Source organism: Leguminivora glycinivorella, chromosome 1 (assembly GCF_023078275.1).
Source record: "Leguminivora glycinivorella isolate SPB_JAAS2020 chromosome 1, LegGlyc_1.1, whole genome shotgun sequence".
In the NCBI taxonomy this organism is placed as follows: Eukaryota; Metazoa; Arthropoda; class Insecta; order Lepidoptera; family Tortricidae; genus Leguminivora; species Leguminivora glycinivorella.
The window spans coordinates 13,352,146-13,360,010 of NC_062971.1; positions in this window are offsets into that span (position 1 = coordinate 13,352,146).

The following is a 7,865-nucleotide window of genomic DNA, read 5'->3' on the forward strand; positions in this document are numbered from 1 at the left end:
TTTTTCTGTCTTTCATTTGTATTTGTACTTTGATAGTTTTTATTTGTATAGTAATTATTATTTTTATGATGTTTAGTGTAGGCAAAATCTGGGGCTAGGGTTTCAGAAGTCACTCTGGGTGGTTCGTGAAACAAGGACAAGCGTGATTGAATGTCCTCATAGTTTGAGCAAAGGTTTTTAAGAGTCTTCAGGTCCTTGATTTCGGGCGAAGCAGCCAGAGTGCTTGCATAGCATGGCCGGATGTTGTGTAGAATAATTTCGAGCTTTTCGTCCTCAGACAACGGCTTAACCAAGCGCGCGAACATGCCATGCATAATAGACAAGTAAATAGATATATTTTCCTGCTCCCCTTGCGTGCGAGATTTTATCTCATTAGTAAGGCGATAATCGTAATCTCTTGGGCTGAAGTCTTTTTTTAATAGAACCACGACATCGTCCCAACTTTGGAAAGCCTCTTTATTACATCGGAACCAATGTAACGCGTCCTCCGTAAAAATCTCGTACGCAAATTTCAAAATACGCTCCTTTGATATGTTCCTAGCCTCCACGAACTCCTCAACTCTTTGAATGAAAGAAAACACGCAGGCCTTGCCCGAGTATTTTAGCTTTGCTAAGTCGGAGGTTAGGTTGCGATCGCAATGAACCACTGTAGCCTCAGGTTCCAGAACTGAGACTGCGTTTGTATTAGAAGTTGAAGATGCCGGTCTCAGCGTTGTAATTTCTTTATATTGATTGTTAAAGGAAGTGCAATAATTTTTGTGCTGATCAACTAACGTGGCACCGACGTTCGTGATTCGCCTAAGTCTGTGATATATATGATGTAGTAGGTTTTCAGTTCGTAAGAACAGGGTCTTATCAAATTTAGACTTGAGTGAGGTCAACATCGTTTGGGACTTAGCAAGACTGTCCTTAACAGCGTCAAGGTCAACCGCAGGCTCTAAATGGGATTCTAAAATGTCCTCAGGAGGTATTCCTAATTTAATTATCTGGCTTCGAAGCTCCTGTACCGAACCAGTTGAACCACCTCTGAGAATCACCTCATATTCAAGTTCAGCTTTTTGGAGTGACAAATATTTAATAGGATACGCCATGTTTTGAGACAAGTGTGTGTTTTGATTACAATTGATTAAAAGCAGTTAGGTTTAGTTGCTGAGTAAGTGGAATGTAGGACTCGATAGACTTTTATAAACGTATTTAGAAGTTTTATAATAGGAAATATGCAATATTATTTTATAAATAACTACAAATGAACGCTGTAACAATAATAATGTAAATAGTACAACCACGTACCAAGCAACTGCAGAAATCAAACTTAGAAACTAGAAGAAAATTACAGGTGAAAATATTAAAAAGCCACCAACACCAAAGAAAACCAAGAGAAGAAAAAGGCCAAGGACTTGCTTCAAACATGCACAGCTCAGAAAATAACCAGTGTGGGCGCCAATGTGACGTTTAGCGTCGCATAAACTAGGGTAGAATAAAAAAACTAGAGAGAAGAAAAAAACTCCGATAGAAAAATTTTACAAACTATATTTTAAATGAAAAAAACCTATCTAATTATCCAGGATCGTGGGTAGGTATTTCCTGAGCTGGCCGGTTACAATAAACGAAGAAACAAGCCCTTGTTAGGGGTCACTTCCCTGCACTACGCCGCCGAAGTCGTACTGGGCGTGGCCGTCATCAGAGGCCGTTCCGGACCGCCAGTCTTCCTTCCGGAACCTTCCGGAACGTGTGCAGGCGCGCGCGCATCCAAATTGTGGGTCCAGTTAACGACCCCAGACTTGTTCCCTGGAATTCCGGTAAAATGGCCGTTTCAAGAAAAGTCCAATTTCGAACAAGTGACTGCGACATCCGGAACTTTGGCCAAATTAAAAGTGCTAATGAGATGTAGGCTGGTTTAGTGAACCCCAAAGCGTTAAAAAAGGTAATCAATGATGTGGCAGTCACAAGTTAAATCATCATTTTTTTTTAACAAAAAGGAAGTAATTTTTATTTAACTAAAAGTACTTTTGCTAATAAAAAAACTTTTAAAAACATTATTAATGTAGATTAACTACAGATTGGTTTCTATTTATATGCATTTAAATTAAAATTAAGCGAAAATTCCACAAGAATGATTAAGATTTTTATAAAGCGGGTAGAACCATATTTCTAGAAAGATCGAGAAGCTTGTTAATTCCAACATTGTTTCTAAGGAAAACATATTGTTACTAAGCGGATAGAGAAAGATGAACCCAGAAAGAAATAAATGAATAATGATTGAATGAAGAAAATGATTCCTTATTAAGACTATGAACTATGGAAGAAACCTTAAATCTAGTTCTACAAAATATTCAAAACACTCACCCTATTTGGGGAAAAACTGGCACTTAACACATTTAATTGTAGTTAAAATTTAAAATAAATTTGTCACTCCATGTCGTCTGACGTTATGAGAGTTTTAGGTAACTTGACCTTTCGCTGTCGGAGCCGTGGTAGGGAATGCGAGCGCGAATGCGCCTCATACGTTGACCAGCGCCTATCGCTTATCTGGAGCGGTGACGTAGTCTTTTGTATTCGCATCTAGTTTTAACTAATAACAAATGCAATCGTCAATTCTGTTTGTACGTATATTTATTTTACATTGTTTTTTATTTTTTTAAGTTCTTGAATATTTTATTTAGAAGAATGTATGTAAAAATGTATTATAGTAGTTTATAGTTATATTTTGGTTAATTATTTATTTTTATTTAATAGGATTTTTGTTAGAGATAACGATAAACCGTTACAATTATATCTAAAAAGGGGTCAAAATTCCCAGTAGTTCAACAAAGTGCCCTATCTCTGAACGATTTGACCCCGATAGATGAACCAGGATAAAGTCAGAATAAGGTGCCCAATATATGAACGATGTAACTTCAACAGATGAACAGACGGGGGCAAAAGTAGCATTTGTGGGAAACAGTTTAACTTTGCGCCTATTGTAAATGCATTAGTATATTAATATAAAATGGTCTTAAAATATTTAAAAACAACATGCGTTAGTTAAAAAATATAGAAATATTCTGAAGATTAAAGCGTTCATTTTTGCAACCACTACCTAAAACTTGGACGAATTAATTTATTTGGTTCATGTTCTGGACACAACATAAATGAATTGAACGAACTAATTTGACGCAAAATTCATTTACTAGAATCCTAAAAGAACGCAACCTAAAAGATGAACCAGAAAATTTTCCTAGTTCACGTTTTGGGTACAGATTCTTTAGTTGAACATACCCATGAAATAAAACTATGGAAACGGATTAAATCGCGTATAATGAATTTAAAATACATCCCGACGTTTCAAACTCTTTACAGCGTTCGTGGTCAACGGGTGACTGAGGATAAATTAAAATGTGCAAAAGCTACCCACTTACAAGAAATATTAACGAACCATGACCACAAATAATATAGACTTCTAAGGCAGGTTCACACACTATTAATAAAGCTAGTTATACAATATATATATATATATATATTTTTTTTTTTTGAATATTGTATAGCTAGCTTTATTAATAGTGTGTGAACCTGCCTTAGCAGTTTATATTATTTGTGGTCATGGTTCGTTAATATTTCTTGTAAGTGGGTAGCTTTTGCACATTTTAATTTATCCTCAGTCACCCGTTGACCACGAACGCTGTAAAGAGTTCGAAACGTCGGGATGTATTTTAAATTCATTATACGCGATTTAATCCGTTTCCATAGTTTTATTTCATGAGTAACTATCGCGGTAACCGAAGACAATATTTTGAACATACCCGTTTTCATACAAATTAAAACTTAAATAAATCCTTATTATATAGAAAACGCTCCGTTCATCTTTTGGCTAAGAAATCAACGACCAACAAGCAATCGACTTGATGTAACTGTACGGACTACAATTGCGTTAATATATTAAATAAAATTGATTAATTTGAAGTAGCTCCTGAAAATATTGCATTAAATTCTTACTGTAGCTTTAGAAGTGACTTCGTCGTCACGTGGTATGTTTTTGCCATCATAATACCTGAAAATTGATATTGATACCTACACGTGAATATTTACAATCTACGTGCCAAACCATAACCACTGGCAATATTTAGGAATGTTATTTTTAATCTTACGTGAATGTCACTGTACCAAAGAACCTCCCCGCCACCCGATTGGCGTGAGTTTGGGTTCTTTGGACAAAAGGGCGCTGGTTCTGTCCGGACACCTAAGGAAGATTTTCACCGTTTCGGGGTGCAAAACAAAAATGAAGAGAACTTAAAGGAAATATATATATAAATAAGCCCTACACTCACCCGCGCTTCGTGTTGTAGGTCGCCGCGTAATATGGTACGGCTTTTCCGCTCACCGTATATTAAACACAAATTTTCTTTAATTTTATCCGCAGTCCACCACCGCCGTGGACGTCAATTTTCTTTCTTCCACTGACATTATTTTTTTCTCTTGTCATAAAATTTTTAAACTTAGTTCCAAATATAAGTAGCGTCTTTTGCGCATGCCCCATTCCCCATACGAAATAAATATAATATATTTATTTCGTATGGGGAATTGGGCATCATATATTATATGATAAAATGATGTGCGAGTGAGACATGACATGTAAACAATTTAGAAACGTTCCGAAACTGGTATTAAAACTAAACAGTCACATTTTCTAATTCGGTGTATTGCAGTGGAGCATTGTCGCGTTTCCTATAAAATAAAATAATTTGTTTGCATCTCAATAGTCACAATACCTTAATGCTTCAGAAAATCATAAAAAGATACATACTCTTCCGAATCACATGACATTTGGTCCAATGACGACTCCAATGGTTTGATTTTCAAACTCTCTTCTAATTTTCTGAAATATGTGTTCATTACCAAATATTGAAATAAATTTTGTTTAATAAAACCTTTTTAATACTGTTAATTATTAAATATACGTTGTATGATGTTAAATTTAATTATACCTATAGAAAGGTATAGGTACTTGTTAGTTTTTTATTTTATTTATTTATTTATATCTCCATATTCCAGGACGTTAGAACTATTTCAATCAGATGAAATTTTGTCTAGATATCTAAACTCTTTGACAAATACTTTAAAAAAACTCATTTGATTAGACGATGTGACAAATAGTAAGTCAAATGATAATATTTACCTTTTCTTTACCATATTCTTAGCACGTTCAATCATCATAGCCTTTCTTTTTCTGATTTTACCTGGTTTATTCGCCATTTTATGTAGTGTTTTTCTCACGGATGAGCTTTTTGTGGACTTTGTGTTTAGAAGCAAAAACGACTAACGTCCTACGCTTGTGGCCGGTGACGGCGGAGTGAAGGGGCAGCGATCTCATACAAAAATGCTTGCGCGCTAGCTTATTCTATAAGGACGTATGCGGAAAAACGGTTTTTACCGCTTATAGTATAGAAAACAACAATTATTCGATAAATCACAATGATATTATTGAAGTGTGTGTTGCGACTAATCTACATGGTAAGTTTAAAGCTTTAAATCCGCCCCATTTGTCTGTACCAACCAAATCTTTGTAAAAAAAGAGTCATCTTTGAGCCGAAAATCTCTGCTATGAAAGTTAAATAATCGTGTAACGACGATTACAATAATGTAGTAAATATCCTCAATAGTAAAATTGTCATTCAATATTCTAATCGGTTGTGTAATTACTGAGATACATTGGTATATCTGCCGCTAATATATACGCTACCACGTCTTAAGAATCAAGAAGAAAATTCTATTTGGGTGCGTTCCGTTTCACGCGTTTTGAGATTGCAATGTTACTTAAGGTGCGTTCTGAATAAGTATAATGGAAGAGTCAAAAATACAATTTCTTGTACGATTTCAAGTGTTTTATGGTAAAATCATGTTACGAAATTGTTTGAATTTAATGTTTTTAGTCGGATACAATTCGATATGAAATTATTTTTACGTTCGCATCACATGATTTGTTAAGACAATTTAAGCACAGGGAGAAAATTGTCCTGTCTGGGACGTCCCTTTACAAGAAATTATATTTAAAAAAGTAACTAATGACACGTTCGGATTTTAAATATCCTTTGCACTCTTGTGGATAAAATGCGATTTTGCTATCTGTTTTTAAAGAATAAAAAAGTCCTTTCCGAGCTAGTGAGGTGAAAATATATGTATTATTAATTTATAGTTAGGGCTAGGGCTGTAGGGATGGGTAGGGTTGTTTAGGGTGCTAGGGCACTTAAGTTGGATAGGCTACAGTTCTCCCCTTAACTTCTTGGTAAAATCACTTCCTGATTTTACATTTGATTATATACCGAAGACATTAAGGTGTAAGACGGTGTGGTGATATTGATTGATCACTATCGCACTAAGCTGTAGCTGGAAGCTGTGTAAAAGCCAATTCAAGGTCATTATACTGTCAGTGCCGTCAGTGCCATCCCCTTAACATCATTGAAATATAAAGGCTTATATCGCGCCTGTGGGTGCATTAAGTTATAGGAACCGCCCTATAAAACATAGGTACTTTTACACCGATGCGGGCAGTAAACAGGGCAGTAAATCACCGGAATGACCCGCAATTTGCTGTGTAGGTATTTCTGGATGCACTCAAATAGATCTATATTCATCAGACTCTCAGGAACGCGGTTTAGTACTCTTTGCTCTAAATATAGATTGTGCGTGTTGACATACGAAACGTATGTGCGTAAGATGTGTGAGAGGAAAAATGTGCAGTGACTGTTATTGAAAACAGGACTGGACAGTGAGCAAAAGTATTCCATATGCGCCTTTCAAAAGGGTGTGATTATCACGCAAAACGTTTAAATTATTCATACATTATAATATTGAGGTAGGTATATATTAAGTACCTACTAGCTTTTGCCCGCGGCTTCGCTCACGTTAGAAAGAGATAAAAGTAGCCTATGTCACTCTCCATCTCTCCAACTATCTCCACTTAAAAAATCACGTCAATTCGTCGCTCCGTTTTACCGTGAAATACGGACAAAGAAACAGACACACACATTTTCACATTTATAATATCAGTAAGGATTTTCTCTATTCGGTTGAATCGAAACAATACATTAACAGCATTATCTCTAAAGCGCTCAAAAGCGTACCACGGCATAAATTCATCATTTTAAACATTCTTCTCTTAGAACTTGGTTTTGTGGTGGTCTTGATTATTAACTTGACCACAAACGTGTATAACAAATTACGCCCAGGAAGCTGAGGTTCCAATAAGTCCGACAAAAGTAAATTAAGAATATAACTGCGCTACGTCAGGATAATTACTGGAATTATGCAGTTTCAATTAATCTGGTGCATTCAAGGAAGTCATAAACTGATAGAATTGAGTTTCATTATGAGCAAATGTCCGTCTTGCATATTCTATACACAGACCCATCCATAACATATACACAGACGTCCAGTCTGGCTCAGTCGGTAGTGACCCTGCCCGCTAAGCCGCGGTCCTGGGTTCGAATCCAGGTAAGGGCATTTATTTGTGTGATGAGCACAGATATTTGTTCCTATGTCATGGATGTTTTCTATGTATATAAGTACTAGCTTTTGCCCGCGGCTTCGCTCGCGTTAGAAAGAGACAAAAGTAACCTATGTCACTCTCCATCCTTTCAACTATCTTCTGTTGGGGACATTACCGGGTTGATGATGAAAACTATTACTTGTACCATCACTTTACTTTATTCGCTTATAACAAACATATTAACAACCAATTTACAATAAATAATTCAAGACTTCTTTACTACAACTCGTCTGTACTCGAACTGGGCACCGTCACTGTATGTCCGCCATTTTTATAACAATGCAACATGGCGGAAACCAGTGACTAGTATGAGTCAATTGATATTCTTTAATACTTTCATCAT